This window comes from Plecotus auritus (genome assembly GCF_963455305.1).
Source record: "Plecotus auritus genome assembly, chromosome: 4".
Classification (NCBI taxonomy): Eukaryota; Metazoa; Chordata; class Mammalia; order Chiroptera; family Vespertilionidae; genus Plecotus; species Plecotus auritus.
Genome location: NC_137775.1, coordinates 41,222,879 through 41,242,690, shown reverse-complemented (window position 1 = coordinate 41,242,690; position 19,812 = coordinate 41,222,879). Strand labels below are relative to the sequence as shown.

The 19,812-nt window shown below is 39.0% G+C and overlaps 1 protein-coding gene across 2 annotated transcripts in view; it reads left to right on the top strand.

The window, feature by feature from the left end:
- The window catches only part of SOBP (sine oculis binding protein homolog), a 156,939-nt gene that overhangs the window by 17,134 nt on the left and 119,993 nt on the right, over positions 1–19,812 (top strand). The window lies entirely within an intron of this gene.

Here is a 19,812-nt window from a genome sequence, read left to right as displayed (position 1 = left end):
CACCTTGCTAGGAATTAGAACTATATGGCAGAGATGGGTAATCTAGGCTGTTTCTTAAGTGCGTTTAGAAGAAGGAACTTTGAAGAACAAATTAAATGGCTTTCTGCAAGACCCATTTTGCATAGGCCAACTGAAAAGAAGAGGGGTGACTAATTTTATAAATGTAAGGTTCATGCTTGAATGGATGTCCAGTGGCTTAGATGAGTGATGATGGCGATGAGGGTATCATTAAGGCAGTGCGACTCAGTGAAAAGAACACAGCTTTCAGATTTAGGCAGCGTGGGTTCAAATTTAAGCTTCGTCACTTACCACATTTGTGAACATGGGCAAATCACATAAACTCTCTTCTTCTCAGTTTCCCCATCTGTAAAATGGGGATCGTAGTTCCATGCCAGGGGATTTGCTGTGTCCCTGAGTTGAGAAAATGTATGCAAAGCTCCTTAACATGGTGCCTGCCAAACAAAAGCCATTTAATTTTTTCCTTTTTTCAGTTTCAGTCGGCCCTAGAGTTATCATGCACATAATTTGTGCATGAAAGGTGTGCATCCAAATGCAAATTCCCTTCTAAGATTTATTTGAGCAAAAGCAAACAGCTTTAGAAATTAGCATAGCTGAGGCTAACATGAGTTTGGCATGCCAAAAAACCTGCCCTGGAGTTTCCTGCTGAGCCAGCCACGTGGAATTCAAGCACACAGCTCCTATTTAATTCTAATTCCACATCAGATCAGGAAATAAATATGCAAAGGGATAGAGGCCAAAAACTGAGCCTTGGAAGTCTTAGACGTTGGAACTCTGAGGAATTACAAGCCAGAGTAACCCAACACCAGTGGTTTTATGCTGTCTTCCATGCGGCTCCAAGGCGCTCATCTGTTCAAAGCAAAATGTAGGGAAGGACATGTTTAATTTTCTGTATCTGCTCTCAACCTGACTCGATCCTACTCCTGGGCTCTATAGGAAAAGACAAAGATACAGAAAGGTTCTCTGCTTTCAAGGACCTTACCCTATTCGTTCCTAAGCAGAAATGTACAGGAGAGATGAATTTTCATTTAGTCATCTTATCTAATTCAGGGATTAGCAAACTTTTTCTACATAGGGCCAGGTAGGAATTTGGGCTTGGAGTTGTACTGTCCCTATCACAACTGCTGAACTCTGCTGTGGTCGCAGGAGAGCGGCCATGGATGATACATAAACAGATGGTCATGGCTGGGTTCCAATAAAACTTTATATGAAAAAGGCAGTGAGCAGGATTTGGCCAGGGACATAATTTGGTAACCCTTGCATTAGGGTAAGGTTGGTAAAAGTCTCATGATAACTGGAAGGTGAATAGCGTTTCTAAGAGTCAGGCTGTGAGCTTTGCCAAGGTCCTCTGTGGAATAGCATAAGGGACAGTAACAAGGGCCAGAAAATAGTGGGGTTTTCAGGGTATGTGGAGAACTCTGACACATAGTGGGTGCTCCACCAATATTTGTTGAATAAATGAATACTATTCAAATTCCTGTTGCCCATATATAAGACAGCACAGGCTACTTTGTTGTTGAATGAGTCCCAACCTGTCTGACCTTGACCATAGTCTCTCCGACAGTTATGTGAGTAATTCCCTGTGGATAAGTAAAGTCTACAGCTTATCCAAAGACTTCTGTCTCGTTAATCATTTCAATTCTTTCTTTTGCTAAAACTTGTACCAGAGTTGTTATTCAGGGTAATAGAGTCGAGGCACTCTCACTGAGAGTTTTATAGCCATCTGTAGGTTAACATGGCATTCCTGAGGGGGAACTAAGAAATGGTAGATTGTCTAGAAGCAACAGGCCCCTCGATAATCAGCCTCTGAATAATTTAGAGTTAACTGTATCATGCAAGTGTCCACCTCTCACGAGAGGAAAGATGGGGATTCTAGGTATGATTTGGATTCCTGGAAAGAAAATAATGATTAGTGTTCGAATTATTGTTGTACTGTGAACTGACCATGTGAAAATGTTAATAACAATACCTATGTTTGTATTAAATCCTCTACAGTTTATGAAACTCATTGATACTTGCTATTTTATTTAATTTGATCTTTACAGTAACCGTGGGAATTAGCATGTTTGATAGTACTACATAAAAAACTGAAGCTCAAATTGGTTAAATGGCTTTATCACGGCCACGTGATTTCTAAGTCCTTGAGCCAAGACTAGTACTAAGGTTTTCTGACTCCTAATCCAATACTTTTTAACACAGAGTTGCACTTCTAGCAAGAATACTTATTAATCTGCTACTTCTCCAGTGACAGGGGATACAGTTTATTCCTGCAAGAGGCTATTTTTTTTAAAAAAAAGTCCACATCTTTTGGAAGACCCGATGAGTTCTCTCATCCTGAGAATCCGTGGTTCTGTGAACTGGGGTGACCTAGTAGGGGTAAAACCCCAGTTTGGTGTGAAAGTGATTGCCATCCTGAGGCAAGTTGCTGCTTCTTGGAGGTACCAGAGGGCTCTGTCTGGTCGGGCGCTGGTTCCAGGCATGTTTCATGTACTCAGGCTGACCACTGGACCTCGTCCACGTTTGGCAGGCTGTGGGCCCAGTGGAATACTCGTGATTGGGAACACGGTGATACCACATGCTCTTGGATTTCCCCTCTCCTTTTGCACAGCTGCATATAGAAGTGTGGGTGTAGCTTACTTCTGTGCCTGGGGATCTGCTTTTCTGTTCCTGCCCCCTTTTTCTTTAGAGAAGGGGAACTCCCTGTGCTTTGGTGATCACCACAAGCATTGACCCTCCTTTGGCCACACATGTTTGCATCCAATTTAACCCAATTTCTGAGGCTAAGCTGCCCTTCCCCACTCAGAGACAGAATTTGGCCCTTGGTATTGGGTTTGTGACATCACAGTTGTTACTATGGTAATAGACTTGTTATAAACACAGGATAATAACCCCGATTTTGCTTTTTTTGTTTTTTCCCCTCTCCAAGCAGTGAAGGGAATCATCATAATCCTTAAATAAGAATCATAGGCTTTTTTGCAGACTCTAGGAGGTAGACAGAATAAGGTTTTGCCATACAGAGCAGTCATTAAAAAAACACTGTTATAAGAATAATATTAGAAAATAATTGAAAGTATTAACCAACGCCTTCTTTTTATGCAAAGATTCGTTTATTCTTTTAGTTTGAATGAATATGAAAACCTCATTCTTTGCTAATTTTAAAAATCACAGCATGAGCATAGTCTGAAGTGGCAGACTGCCTATCAGCAAGAGTTTTGAAAGATAACTCAGGTTAATTATATCGTAACCTTGCTGTAATTCTTTTCATATTAGAGATTTTAATATGAATCCAATCCTTTGGGACTTCATTCAAAGAGAACTGTGCTAGTAAAGGACTTTTCTGCATGAACCGAGTTATAGTGAATCTCCATCAAAATACTAGGCCTGCCCTACTCCCCTGCAAGTTTGACTATTGAAGTAAAGACATTCAAAATAAGGTCCTCACTAGCATATTGGTCTTTGCTGCTTTACAAGTGAAATAGCGCTCGGCTCCATTGATCTGCCATCAGTCCTCTGCAGTGGTTGGGCAGGTTTGGGTCTCCCCACCGTGTCTACCTCTGGTCAAAGTAACCAGCTGGGACTTGAACGAGGATTTTTATGTCTCAATCTCAGACTTGCCCTATAACAGCATTTTTGCTCCCAAGAATTAAATAAAAATCAATAAAACCATCAGAGTCATTATTTTCCTTTTCCCGAGGAAAAGATGAAATGCAGCAACTTTCTAATGAAAGTTTTATCGAGCTCTGCTGCAGAAAACAGTGTATCTAGGAAACGACATTTTAGATCTGAGTCTTTGGACAGGTTTTCCCAGAGGCTTACAAGTTGCCTGTTGTAAGCCCAGAATCCCTCTAAGTCCCTGATTACTTTTAAATGGAATGAAATGAAATGTGAAAGAAGGAGGGAATATATTCCTCTGGATGCATTTATGTGGCAGTTTTGAATAAAACGTCTTTGACCTTAAATACTAAGTGATCATATTCTTATTCCCCACCATGTTCCTACGTGTGAGGTGAAGGGCAGGGCCCACACAGGACATGCAGGTTTGTGTGGTGGGAGATGAGATCAAGCCCCTGAGACCTGCTTGATTTCCTGTGTGCAGGAGCGTCTTGCCTTTCTTTGAAAACAATGACCATTTCCTGTCCTCCAGGATAGTTTGCTTTCAGTGAGCGTTCCAAATATGTGTTCAGGCATGGTCATGGAAATATGATATATTTTTTCAGGCAAATCTTGAAATTCTTAAGGGGTTATAGGAACAAGGCTCTAAGGAACCATTAGCTTAGCTGAGAATGTGGAAACATTCACGTGATCTGCTAAGCTCTATGTATAAGGCTGAGTAACCCACAGTTAATAAGCATGTTACTTTTTGGCTCTTATAATTCTTACATGGAGTCATACTTGCAGGGAAATGGGAATCAGAATGTGGTTTGCATTATGGTCATTATTTATTTTATCTGTTATTCAATATTCTTGGGGCTTGCATATGTATGCTGTATTCCAAGTAGCCATTGAGAAAACAGGATTTAATCAAAATTGCTTTGCCACTTATTTGTGTGTCCAACTTTTAAAATATGATTATTAAATAAAATTACCTTGAGTTAATGGGATTTGGATGACTTACTATTTATGTAGCAGATACATTTCTCAAAGAAGAGGTTCACTGAACCCTCAGATTTGGAGTTTTCCAAGTCATTTAGGACAAGGACAGGAGGAATGATGGTGAACGGCAGGACAAGAGTAGTTAATAACAGTAATGATATAATCTCATCGCAGCTAATATTTTTTGAGCACTTATTATGAGGCAGTTGTTGTTTAAACAGATTATCTCATTTGACTTTTTTTTTTTTTTAACTACTCTGTGTGGGTGCTATTATTAACTTTGTTTTACATCTGAGGAAACTGAGACCCAGAAAAGCTAAGCAACGTACCAGAGGTCACACAGGTAATAAGTGGCAGAGTTGATATGTGAACCTAGGCATGATGTCTCCTTAACCCACACTTACAACCACCAGGTTATCCAAATACTTTGTCAGTCTTTCAGCCACTTATTTATTTACTGAATGTTTTCCACATTGCACCAGATAATATCAATATCTATTATCATCATCCCTGAGCACCAAGAACTAAGTCTTAGAGTATAGCTGGAATATAATCAGCTATACTTGGGAAAGTCAATATAATTTTAGCAGCATGTGGACAGTGCATGGTGTGGGCAGAAAGGCAAGGAAAGTGGAGTAGCAGAAGCTCTTTAGGCAGATAAGACTTGCTATATTTGTACAGTTGAGAAATGGGATCTGAAACACAATGTAGGCTAGAAGATAGTCATTTAAAATTCAAAGTGATTAAAAAGACACAAAAGCCTAAAAATGTTATTTACTATGATATGGGTCCTGTTTTATCTTTCTTTATATAATTAGGGGGTCTTAAAGAATTGTAGACCAGATTTCCGTATGCTCAGTCATTCTTAATGCCGAATAGGATGTGTAGTTTGAATGGAAAGATTGCTAGAGCAAGAACCAGGAGGCCCAGGTTGTTAATGTCGGCTCTGCCATTTACTGGTCACGTAACCTTAGAGAAGTCACTTAGCTTCTGTGAGCCTCAGTTACTTTGTCTGAAAAATGTATCTAGTGTAGGTAATCTGTAATTTTCCTACATTTATTAAATCCTGATTTATGACTTGTATAGTGAATTTCCCACCTGATTTTATGATTTGAAAGGATCTATTTTAATATGCCATAATATGTACTTGTTAATCGATTGAACATACTTAAAGCAAACTCAGCTGTGTGTGTAGTTATGGCAGCCAAGATGAAAGATTTATGCTACTTAGGCCAGCTTTCAATGATTGTTAATTTTTATTCTGAAAGAGTGAATAACTTGAAATAATAGCTTTAGAATTTATGAAAAGTACCAAAAAATGTGAAATGTGAGTGAATAAAAAAGATTATATCACACATATGTTATTGGACCAAATCATTTGTTACACATAAGTAGTGATCATTGCGAGTAATTATGGGAATTTCTGCAAAAGAGAAGTCACATTATGTCTAATTTAATTCACCAAAACAAGAACAGGAAGAAATAGAAAACTTGAATAGTCCTACATCTATTAAAGAAATTAAATAATTAAATCTTTTTTACAAAGAATATTCTAGACTCAGACAGCTTCAGTGGTAAATTCTACTAAACACTGAAGGAAAAAATAGATCCCATCACATAACAAGGGCATTAGAAGTAAGGAAAATAATAATTTAATGTAATTGGGTTACATTAAAATGGTAAACTTCTATTTATCATGAACACTGATTAAAAAATTCTGAACATAATTGTAGCAAACTAAAGCCAGTGATATATGTACAACAGGATATTACATCATGACTAGGAGTTTTTTTTAGGAACCAAGATTGACTTAAAATGTAAAAATCAGTCAATATAATTAATTAACCACATTAACAGAATAAAATAAAACCTCTTACAATATTCTCAATAGATGCAGAAACATAATTGGATAAAATTTAACACAATAAACAATAAAAAACTTTTGGCAAAGTAGGAATAGAATGAAACTTCTTTAATATGACAAAAAGTATCCACAAAAAACTTACAACAAACATACTTAATGTTAATTGTTGAAAACTTTTCTCTTGAGCTCAAGAATGAAATAAAGATGACCACTATCACCAATTCTAATTTTGTCCAATTACATAGATAATGTAATAAGGCAAGAAAAAGAAACAAAAAAAAAAAATAAGATTTGAAAGGTAGAAATGACATTTTGTTTAGAACAGAATGCCTCCTCCACCAGAGTATAGGCAAACATCAGAGATATTGTGGGTTTGGTTCCGGACCACCACACTAAAATGAGTATTGGAGTAAAGCAAGTCACACGAAATTTCTGGTTTCTCAGTGCATATAAAAGTTTATTCTATTCTGTAGTCTACTGAGTGTGCAATAGCATTACATATTTAAAAAGTACATACCTTAATTTATAAAAATACTGTATTGCTAGTGGTGGTTCTTGCCTGGATATTTTATACTTAGTCTGTTCGTAGCTTTCTGAAATTTAAATCATATCATTCCTTATTATTAAGATATTATCTATTTACATGAAATATTTCATGGTAAAGCCTATACATTAAGTTATAGGCAGAAGGCCTAAGTATCTCTCACAGTGTTCTACTTGGAAGCTGCTTTTGATATGGTATAAAGTGGAGAGACAGGGAAGTGACAAGAATAGGATACACAATACACCATTGGTTCTTCTCAGGCTTTGCCCTCCAGGAGACATTTAGCAATATTTGCAGATATTTTTGGTTGTCACAACTTGTAGAGGGGGTGCTGCTATGTATTGAGTAGAGGCCAGGCATATAGCGAGTAGAGGCTAGAAAGGATGCTAAACATTCTACAATGCACGGAACAGTCCCACAACAAGGAATTATCTGGCTGAAAATGTCAACAGCGCTGAGGTTGAGAACCGCTTTATGGTGATGACAACTTTATGTATGGGACACTTCTAGTACACCACTCCAGACCCTCTGGCCCACATCTGACTCCAGTGATTGCTGGAGCACTCTGACAGCTTACGCATGTGCATTCTGAAAGGGCCTTGCCTCACACCTGTCTCTAGCTTCTAGTTCTGGGCTTCTCTGATATGGCAACATGGACATCGCATAAATCCTTTCAGCACTCGCTCACGCATGTGCAAACCAGAAGTGTGGTGAAATAAACACACCAGACCAATGGAACATGAGAGTTGATGAATAAATACTTTTTTCCTTTGTCCCCTGTGTGAGTGGTTATAAAATGTATTTCATAAACTCCAAAAAATGTTCTTTATGATTGAATACCAGTTCCCTTAGTGGTGGCCAACTCAATAACACATTGTTCTGTTGGCTTTTCCACCTCCCCAGGTTCATTTCCCTGTCCCTCACTCCTACTTCCTGGAATCACATGCCCAATAGATTCACCTACATGTATGTCTTTGTCTCAGATTCTGTTTTATGGGAAACTCAGGATAAAAATACCATGTGTGGGAGTACATGGTGAAAGATCAGAAATCAATGGAAAAGAATATTAAAATAGAATTTTATGAACATTCATGTTTTTCCCTTTAAAGTCAAGCATAAATATATAATAGAGGAGTAAAAAAGAGGGTATCAGGTTCTTGGTGGTGCAAATATTGGAGAGCTTAGAAAGGGCCACTTCTAAAATTGTCCCATTAGCCAAAGAATTTTCTAAGCCTCTTATGGTAAAGGCAAGGGACAACGGTGGTGGCTATATAGAAGGAGAAAAAGGAAAAATATTAATTCAGGGATTCAAGAAAAAAAGGAAAGAAAAAGGAATATCCTGTGCCTAAACTCTTTTAAATGGATCTTGTTATTTTGAGGATTTAGAATCCTAGAATTTTAATTAGAAGGGACCTGAGGGATCATTTAGCTAAATGCCCTCTTTTACAGATGAAGAAAAGGAGGCCCAGTGAGGCTTAATGACCTTCTCAAGGTCATTCAGTTGGATTAATGGAAGAATCAGAGCCAAAATTCACTTCTGAAGTGGAGACACAATCTAAACATGAATTCTAAATCACACGTGTCTGTGATCCCTGAGGCAGTTCATAACTTCTCGTGGCATTACCTCACTTTAGGGATGTATGACCTAGCTGGGATAATACTTTCAGAACACTCTGCCTCAGGTCACCAAAGAGCTAAGATGCTAACAGGAAATAAGAGGAAATGTCAGCTGTGCTTTCCCTTGCTTGTAGAAGGTGGCCGTATTTCTGAATTAACGTAGACTTGACTGAACTATTTGCTATTATTTGGAGGTACACAGTTTGGTTAAGAGAGAGAAATGATGAAGTTAGTAACTCTTGTTATTCTAGGGACATTCCCAATACTGACTTCTCAAAGTTCCTATTAAATTGAGACGGCTTATTTCATGGACTTGGCCAAGGAGAGTGGAAATAACGATTGCATTCTGTTCTGGGGCTTTTAAGTGGTGTTTCCCTCTAAGGCAGCTTTGTTATGAGTGATTACTACAGATGGTGTCCTTGGCTTCTCCTGCTCCCCTACTCCCACTGGGCATCCAATCATCCAAGATGCACCTTGTAAGGATTCTGCTTTTCTCCTTTTTATGCTGAGGCCCAAAGTAGACATTACATTCTACTGAACAAGGCAAACATGCTCCCTGTCTTAACTGGCTCACAATATGGTGGAGGAGACTTGTTAAAAACAAATCTCAATCAAATCTGAAGATGATCAGTTTAGGGGTACTGTGGGATCTGACCAGGTTTGGGGTCAGGAAAAATCTTCCTAGAGTGAGGTTTAAGATAAGATATGAAGGAGCAATAGTATACTCAATCATTCAAGGATTTTGAAGTTGTGGGTGAGGAAGCAGCACATAGAAAGGCTCAGAATGGAGAGAGAGGTTCAAGGAAAGTAAAAAAATCTAGAGTCCTGGGAGTTGACAAGCTGAGAGGCTGGCCTGGTCATGGGAGTCATGGAGGCTATGACCAAGAGTTCCAACTTCTTGAGGGCAGTAGATGACACTAAGGGATTTTGAGCAAGTGACAGCAGTGATAAAATTTGTGTTTCAATAGAATTTTCTTAATCCAGAGTGGAGGTAATGGATTGGATGGGAGTGAGATAGGAGGCTACATGTAGTATGGGCAAGAGGTGTTGGTGGCTTCACTGGAATAGACAGCAGTTAACTCCATGAGGATGGAGCACCTAGAACAGTGTCTGGGACGTAAGTATACTTAATAAGTATATATTGAATCAATGAATGAGTAAGTATATTATGAAAATATTTAGGAAAATCTGGTGATTAATTAGAATGTGGGAGGGAAGCGGGAGGGAAGAGGCAGGAAAGATGCTAGATTTCTGCTAGCAGGTAACTACATGGATGGTAGGGCCAGGAACTGAGAAGGGAAACACAGTGAAGGGGCAGGTTATGGGAGAGGTATGTGTGCAGCTTTGGATATGACAAGTTGTCTGGGAGGCCGTTGGAAATAATATCTCATGAGAGATGACTATTGATTTGGAAATCTTCATTTTATGGATGATAACTGGAGGCACAAGAGTACATAGATTACATGACCCAAGGGAATATGATGAAAGAAGAGAGGAGGACTCTGAAAGATTCCCATTGTTGTGGCCTCCACTTTGCCCATGGCTGGCATGTTCTGTCTCATCATATTCCTGAATAAGGATTGGCATGGGGCCCTTTCAGAGAGTCCCTCAATCATTAATGATTCTCATTCAAGAAATCTAAATAAGTATTTCAAGATAGGAAGAATGAAGAGGGAAATAAATTATATTGTGGACAATGTTCCAGGCAGGTTCACCTTGGTTCTTTTAACAAATTCAGTACAGTGAACTTCTTACTCTTCAATCTACTCAACTCGTACTTCAGCGCATGGAGAGAAGAATAGGAGCTGAGGAGGAGAGAAGCAAGTGCTTTATGTGAGCGCTTTAACCCTTCCAGGTGTCCCTCTGACCTGAGTCTCTAGCTTGTGAATTCCTTTCTCCTGGAATGGTAGTCCCAGCATGGGATGCTACTGTAGGACTGGCTAGAATGTTAAAGTGGGACTTGCCTGCTGGTCAGTCACGATGAGGCTGCTTATAGCCCATTCTGTGTTCACCATGAACACCTGGCTTCTGTGACCTCCTACTGGTGACAGAGCCCTGAGAGAAGGCATGGCTTTTCCACGGTCCTTTTCTACTGCATGTTGGCATTTTACACTGGGGGCAGCCATAGAAAGCGCCTTGAGGGCTGGGATCATGTCTGTCTTGTTCACAGTGTATTTCCAGCTCCTGGTGCAGCGCCTGGCACAAAGTTGAGTAAATAAGTGAATCCTTTGTCTATAATTAAGGTCTCCCCTTTGGGGAGATTTGTCAACCACTATGGGGCCCAGTGAGTGTAATTATTGGGAAAGCCAGATTTCAGAAGGGGAAATGAGTCCTTCACATAAATAGTAGGTGTTGGGAATACTTTTTTTGCTCTGACATCCTATACAGTATAAAGCAGTTTGACTCTTTAGTCCTATTATGCTGCTATTGTATTTCTTTAGCGATGATGCCCCTGTTTGCTCTGCAGGGGCTTGGAATTACTTTTCCAGCAGTGATGGATTTGCTGGTGCACAATCTTTGACCTTGTCCCCTATCCTTAATCATGTTCATTTGTCAGCTAGCTGCTGGGGCTCAGTGAGTGGACTTCAGCCATGTAGGACAGAGAGGTCCAGTGTCGAGCAAACCCATGGTTACAGCATCATTGTCCCAGGGCCTCATAGATTGGTCAGATCCAGGGCTCAGGGAAGGGGGACAAGATTTTACTTGAGTTCCTTGTCCATACCCAGTGAACATGAATTATTAAGAGTCAAGAGCAGTATTACTCTTCCATTGCCTTACTAGGGATTTCTGTCATTTTTTCTGTAGGATGAGAAGAGGGTGCCTTGTCTGTATTTGATGCAGATAGCTTATGCCACAGGATTTTGTGTATCATGGGTGTGTTAGTTCAGTCTGGTAGTATTTATTGAGGTCTAGGAAGCATTGGTCAGCACACCTAGCATTGGCCAGATGGCTGCAGGCCTTGTCTTTCTGCCCAGCGCAGACAAAGGAGGCTCCTGAAAAGAAAGATCCAATTTTGGGCAAAAGAGAAGAAACCTTCCTGATAATTATAATCCACGTGGAAGTCCTCATGCTTCGGTGCTAATATAGGGCAGTGGGGCAGCATGTCCCAGGGAAACTTTCACAGAAGTCCAGTCTTGTGGCTTCTCTGTGGAAAGACATGTTCATGGTCCAAATGGTGAAATACAGCATACTCTGTCTCCCCATCTTGAAGATCATACATACATTATACATTCCAAAAAATCTTAAAGTAAAGAAACTGTTATTTAACTTTGTTTGCCAGTATTTTCCTTACATATTTCACCAGGGAAGTCTTTTAAAAATAACACCATTTAAATATCCCACAGGATCAGTGTTCTGTGGCATGTGCTTTCAGAAATATTACATAGAGGACTCTGGGTTTTCCGTACTCTTAAGTTTTGCTATTTTCTTATTCCAGTTCCTTAGGATGAGTACATAGAAAAGACAAACTTTCTACAGTGAGTTTTAAGAAGTGGAGGTGAGGTTGGCAAAGAGGGTTACAAACAGACATCTCTTCACTGGCAAAGCATTAAAACTATGGGGAGATAGTCAAGTTAATGTTGAGGAGCTGCAGGCCCCTGAGCTTAGTGTCTTGCTAAAGAATCCAAGTCAGTATGATGTTTAGGAGAGAATTACTACTTTGTGACTTTATGGGACCTCCTTTTGTTCTTCTTTTCATTTTCACTGTTACTCTGTAGGTTTGGAACTCATCCCCTTTCCTCTCAATCATCCATCCATCCATCCATCCATCCACCCACCCACCTACCCACCTACCCACCCACCTATTCATCTGTCCTTTTATTCATTCACCCAGCATAGTTTAAGCACTGCTATGTGGTAGGCACTGAACACACAAAGGTGAATGATCATGGAGCATGCTCTCATGTTGCTTACTGAGGCTTCTAGATGTGGAACAAGATTCCAGTCTTTGCAAATTCTGATATACCCTTCTGGATTAACATTTATGATCCTGTTATATCCTACTGAGAAATATTCTGGAGCTCCGTATTACTTGTGGAACAAAGTTGAGCTCCTCCTGCCCCATAGCAGAATGCCATTCAAGCGACTCCTTGTTTAGGCCCCTCTGGCCCCAGTCTAATCTCCTACTTTTGCCTTCTCACAATTTTGGTAAACTGCATGACTTCAGGAATCCTCTCAATCCTTGAGCCTGTCTGCCACTCATTGACTCCTGCTATTCCTTCTCTTGAACTTTCTCTCCCTCTAAATCCTTCAAGACCTAACTCTGTGGGCTCTCACAGGTTTCTGAACCTCTCTTTCCTATCTGTCACACACTTCCCTATCTGTTCTCTCTGTTTCCTATCTGTTCTCCTAGCCATGTCCTATTCAAGTCAGCATTCTTGACCAGTTTCCTAGTGCAGGGACCTACATGTAAATGTTTAATTCATTCTGCAGTTACATCTTTTACATCTATATCTATATATATATATCTATATCTATCTATCTATCATACATATATAAATAATTAAAAATTGCTAGAAAAATTTCATTAGAAAATTGAAAATTATTTAAAATTTTATCGTTTTTTTCTGTCATTTTGTGTAACTTACTAGGAACTAATTTTAGTATATGTATAGAGATTTAGATTTTATTTTCTTGTTAAATACTACTCTAGTTAGAGGGTTGCAGACTATTTCAATGTTTGAAATCACTTCAAATAATTCCATTTCCAAAAGAAAAATAGGGATAATTTTAGGTACTACAAAGAATCATAGTTGTATGAACCGTTATCATTTAATTGCATCTATCCTTTTAACTAACAACAAGTGCAATAAAATTTTATTAATTTGGACTCTATTATTTGGCAATTTTTGATAGTTAAGGTGGCAGACATTTTCAGTTGTTACTATGATACTTTTTAAAAGAGCTAACTTCTCAGGCACTTATAAAGATCCACCCATGTGTGGATAGTTGATGCAATAATTACAAAGAATTCCCATCTATTAATTACAGAATATTTGGCAGTACTGTGATATATTTGGCAACACCTTGTCAACTATTAATTCAAGCTAAGAAATTTTTTGAAAGAATAGCTGTAAGTGAAGCTTTTAATAAATCTAATGGCTTTACTCTTAAATAGTTTGAGTTAGTGAAATTTAAGCAATTGCTAGATGGTTCTTTGTATTCAAAGTTAGTGGTTCTAGAGATGCCATCCATGGGAGGGAATGTAATTGAAGTAACTGGTGCCTGGTCATCTGGGCCTGTCCAATTACATACAGCTGACACCTACCCTCTTATGGGTCTAATTGCCAGTAGTTCTAAGGAAGGCTCATTTACACATAGAATGTTCCTATTTTCTCTCATTTGATCCTCACCACAGCTATACTTAGGGTGAGCATTACTATCCCCTTAGTGACTTGCCCAGGTCACACAACTGGGAGGGGCAGTTTAATACTTTACTAATGGCCTCTGTCTCTATGTCTCTGCACTCCACCACACTGTCTTTCAAATATTAATAGTGACTCAGGTTTGCAAAGCAGTGTTTATCTGTGACCTCACTTGCTTAAAAAAGTTACCCCCTTGAGACTGTAGTAAGTGGATCTGCCTGTTGCTTTTCTTTCCTAGTGATCCCTAGCTATATGCCATTTCTTCCACCTCCTTCAACTTCTACTGTGGTTTATATTCACATCTAAAAGGTTCTCTGAAAATATTTCACATTGTGCCACGGTATGATTGCACCGTATTTTCTTCTGTCCACTCTGCCCTCAGCTTGTTATACCTGTGGTCCAGGGCGAGACATAGCAAAGTAATGACCAGAGGCGTCTTGTGCCCTAGTCTCTTCCATCTCTGCCTTCCATGTTTCTCATTAGAAGCCTATTCGCAGCCCTTCTCCCCATTCTCTGTGAAAAACTTCAGAAAGAATAACTCATGTTAAAGCATAAATGATTGCTGAAAAATGTTTATTAAACCTTCTTGCTTTCAGGGAATTTGTGTTTTAATGGGATATAAGAAATCTTCAGTCAAATAAAGTCTTCTCTAATGGTAGAATCTAATTTTAGTGAGCAGTTGAGGGGTAGTTTTTGAAGCGGAGATATTCTTATTGGGATTTTTGAAATTATAAATGTAAGTGATTACTCTCTTGACCCACATGGAAAGTCAATCTTATCCATGTCCTACTGTTGGTCCTCCTCCTTACAAAAGAGAAAGCTGGGAAGACTATTGCTTGCCTGTGGGTAGAGTGACTGCATCCTGCGATCCAGGTATTCTTGATTCTTTTCTCATCATTGAATGCTTAAGTGGAACTTGCTGGTGAACGTTCAGATAGAATGTTTGCAGCAAATTCAAGTCCCATAGTCATAAAGGCTTGCACTGCAGGCCTTTACTTTTTTTTTTTAAAGTCAGATGACAAATATTGATCAAGTAACATTTCAGCTCTCTTCTCAAAGACATTTTGACCCTTTTGGTGCATTTTCTTTTAAAATATATATATATATATATATTTTATTGCTTTTTTACAGAGAGGAAGGGAGAGAGATAGAGAGCCAGAAACATTGATGAGAGAGAAACATCGATCAGCTGCCTCCTGCACACCCTCCACAACCAAGGTACATGCCCTTGACCGGAATTGAACCTGGGACCCTTCAGTCTGCAGGCTGATGCTCTATCCACTGAGCCAAACCAGTCAGGGAGGTTCCATTTTCTTTGTCTGTTAGTGTGTCCTTGAACAGTGTCCTGTGTAAGTAGCAGAACCTGTGACAGCTTTCTGTAGAAGGAAGTCTGTGTGGATGGTGTGCAGCCTCCCATGCTTAGAAAGGCTGTGTGCTTTAAGGTGTAGTGGTCAAGAGCTTGGGCTTGGCGGCAGATGGCCTGGTCTTCATCTAGGCTTTGGGATGTACTGGCTGTGTTATCTGGAGTAAATTACGTAACTTCTAAGCCTCACTTTCCCCGTCTGCACCGTGGGGATAATGTTAGTACCTGCCTAGGGGTGGTGGTTGTGATTAAGATTAAATGATGGATTTAAAGAATTTCGCACTGTGCCTGGCACCTACTAAATACTGAATAAGGCTAGCTATGATTATTTTCTTTTTGGCTCAGTGGTTCAAATTTTCTCTGGGTATCCTTAAATGTTCATGTTTAGAACACAGGAAATTGTACAGAAGCATCTATAGGACTCCGTGGAAACTTTTAAATTGGACTTCCCTAGAGCTTTTGGAATTGAATTATTCCAAAAAAGGGCTGAAAAGAAAGCAAACTTTAACCCTAGTTTCTTGCCTGCCTTCCAGACCACGTCTTCATTTTGTTCTTAGATACAGCTGCTCCAACAAATAGTTTGACAGAGTACCACCTGTGCCATAGCTCTAGTTCATGGTAGGGAGAACTCGCAGGAGTCACTTCAGACTAACTTGTAACTTGCTTCAAATATGATTCAAGTCTTGAAATGAGTATCTGCACATGTACATTCTAGGAATTATTGGAGGAGAGAAACATTACTAGCAAATATTTTCAGATTTTCCCCCTCAGTCTTGGATTCCCATGAAAACTACAAAGGGATGATAAGTCTACAGCTTAATCACTTGGGGTCCATTAAGGCCCTCCTTATTGTCTTTGGGCTCTGTCAGGTAAACTAATATGCAAATTCATAGCCAATTCAAATGCCCAGAGAATGCCACTGGCCAATGGCCATCCTTATTTTTAATAGTCACCAAATAGTGCAATTTCTCAAACAACTTCAGCAAGGCATTCCAGAAATGCTTGACATCATACTTCTCTGCACTGTGATAAACAAACACAATTTTGATTTCATTTCAGAGTAATTAATCTGAACTTCTCCTTCTTGGATGTAAAATAGAATAATTTTTTATAGTTCTTTGAACATTAGATTGGAAAGAAAATGCCCTAAACATTTTGCTTAATTAAATCCTAAAGAGGTGGTACAAACTTCATGATTAATTGAAACATGCATATTGTGACTGATGCATATTTATGTGACATTATCATATGAAAATTTTATCATGTTATACAAACTATTCAATTTGGGAATGTGATTTAATACTATAAATATTTTGCATTTGTTGTTGCATTGTTCATTATGAAAAATACATAGGCTAATGGCAGTAAGGAAAAATATGTTACATGAGTCTTCTTTGAGGTAATCTCAAGTCTCAAAATCTCACAGACCTTGAGCCTAAATATAAGACAGTGCATTGGGTTTTCCCTGGTTTGAAGAAATATGTTTTAAATAAAGGAATTTGAAGCAGATCAAGTTAGAAAAGCTGAAGTGCTGGGGCCTTCTATTTTGCCAACATAAAGCTTGTACATAAGTTCCAGGTTTCAGCACTAAAGAAAATCTCACTTTTCTAGGGGTGCAGTCATACTGCTTAAGGTGGGACACCATCTCATGTCTGGTGGCAGAATCTTGAGCTATGCTTTAGCTGACAAAATTAATGTATATAATCGCAGATCTTTCTCAGTTTCCTAAATATACTATTAATAAAAATGACTTCTGTAAGACTAGAATACCTAAGACATGTAAAAATGTTTTCTTGAACTTGTGGAATAATCCAGTTATCAGACTCTTCTCTGGAGCATTAGCTATTGATAACAGTTTGATGACAGAAAAAGAGAAATCTCATGGAAGTTTTCCAAAGTGTTTGCCTTTATGAAGTGGAGTTTTATGAAAAACGGGTGGGAATACTGAATTATTTAACAAGACAGATGCTAACCATTTCCAATTTCCAGATACACAATTTTTTTTTGTTTCATCTTCCTGTGTTGTTACTTCATAGTACAAATGATTTATAAAAATAATCTGCTTTAAAATTCTACTTTTTGTCCGTTTGTTAGGTCTATTGTTTGTAAGAAAGCATCCTTGCCTCCCTTAAAAAATGACAAATAGTCTGACTGGTGTTGATGGGGGAAGCATGAGGAAGACCCACCAGCAGCCTTTTTGTTCCAAGTGTCATTCCTCTGGGCAGGCCAGTCGCAGGCCGAGCACCACCCCTGCTGCAGCTTTGTGCTCTGTTCTCTGTCATCTCAGTTTTAGATAATTTAAATGGAAGAAACAATGAGGGGAACCTAATGTATGTCCTAAAGTTCCTCCTTAAATGTGGAGGCCAAATAATTTCTTGCATAAAGTATTTTTCCTTACAGATTTCACCAGAATCAAGTTTATTGCCGCTGGATCATTTGTGAGAGTTCTGCTGTATCATCTTCTTTTTCAGGAATTTAAGATTATAAAGCAGCTAATCGCTTGGGAAAATCAGAAACTATTAGTGCTAGTGAGTTTAGTAATGATAGATGATTATTTAAAAGGTATAACATTTCTAATCTAATTAAAAACCCCCTCTGTACTGTAAGGTAAATTATAGAGTTTTGTTAATTCTTCATACATGTACAATATCTATAGACAGATGCCATATTAGAGATGATATAAAACACAAAGCTTTCTTTGAATAGAACAAATTATTAAATACAGTAATTGTATGATATTTGAACTCAGGTTGACTCCATTTAAAGAAACTTATGTTATCAAAAATGTTTGATTAACATCAAAAGTCATGGTTACACTGTCTCATTTATTATTAATTATAATAAATCACAATATGTAATTGTAAAACAAAATGGTGATTAAAATTACAATATTCCATTAAAGTAAATAAAATGCTACACATGGTTCTGAGTGGTGATCCTCAGGGAAAAAAGCCGTATCACCGCACTTCAAATTAGTTTGCTTCTAATTTTGCAGCCTGATGACCGCACTGCCTCAAACCAAATCTTTCCCCTGGAAATGGAATGATTGCATGACAGGCTCTATGAACCATGAATATGTCAACAGCTCATGGACCAGGCCTTGCTTAGCAATTAGTCTTTGGGGGATTTTACTCAGAATCAGACAACACTATACCAGAGTTTGTTGGGGATTTTGTGATTACTATTCATGTCTGGAGCATGAGTCTGGGTTAATACAAAAAAAAAAAAAAAAAATCCATAAAGGGCGAAGAGATGTGGCTAATAGTGGCAATCAGTCAGAGACACTTTGTCCTTTGAGAGGACCAAGGAAACTCGAGATATAGCCAGAGCACATAGGAGATAGCAAGGGAATATTTCTCAGACCTGTACTTAAGGTCTATGTTTAGTCACCCACCAAAGTTTCCCAGACGTCAGCCATTTGAATATCACCATCCCATGTTTGTCTTAACATCTTGCTACCTGCACTATAATTACTATTACATTTCATTTACTGGCTCACGTTAAAAGTCTTTATTTGTTTTAAGCAGTAGTATTTGTGATGTCATGGACTTGTACTACTTAAATTTGTTTTCTTTTCTTACAAAGGAAAAGAAATACAGCATTTTAAATATTGAAAATATTTGCATACCACCTAACATCATTCTGAGCATCCCCATGACGTGGGCGACAGGTCCTCCTGGAGCTGTGAGGACCACCCGTCTGGCCAAGAGTGATCTGGGCAGCTGTGTGACCTCAGGGCTTATGGCTGACACCCCATGACTATTCCTCCATCCAGGGACCATGAATCACACACATCTCATGGAGAAGAATTTCAATCAGGCCTCTGCCTGTCTGAGACCCCATGTGGGAAGGCTGCATCACAGGAGACCACTGAGTGAGCCGGGCCACTGCCTTTCTATCAGCAAAATCTGGCCACTCACATCTCTCCGTTATTGACTAACCATATCACTTGGGAATCATTATATTGCAAAAGTAAACAACAGTCCATATGTAACATGTAATAGGGAACATGCCAAGATCGGTCCTGGCTCCTGACTGTCAAGGTTCATATGTGGGTGTGGTGTCCTCCCTCATATGCAGAGCCTGTAGGCTGTCAGTTGCACCTTTGAAGAAATGGGCCATTCTGCAAGCTTCATTAGTACTGAGCCTGGTATAACCAGGCAGAATAAGCATTTTTACCAGGCTAAGCAGCCCTGGGAAGTCTCATGGCTCTGTAGTCATGCTCTGGTTTTTAAGTAAATGATGTTTTTGGAAACCTAAAAGCCAACAGAAACAAAGGAAAAAGAAAAGAAAGCACTGAGTCCTCCCCCCAAGAGCTGGCTATTCTTTTAGGTCAGAACATGGTGAGGTGAGGAGATTGAAATCAGACCTCGGGTAGCTCTTTCAGGTTCAGGGTGTGACTAAGTTTGAAGGGATGTTTGCTTCTGATATGAACATTTTTCTTATACTT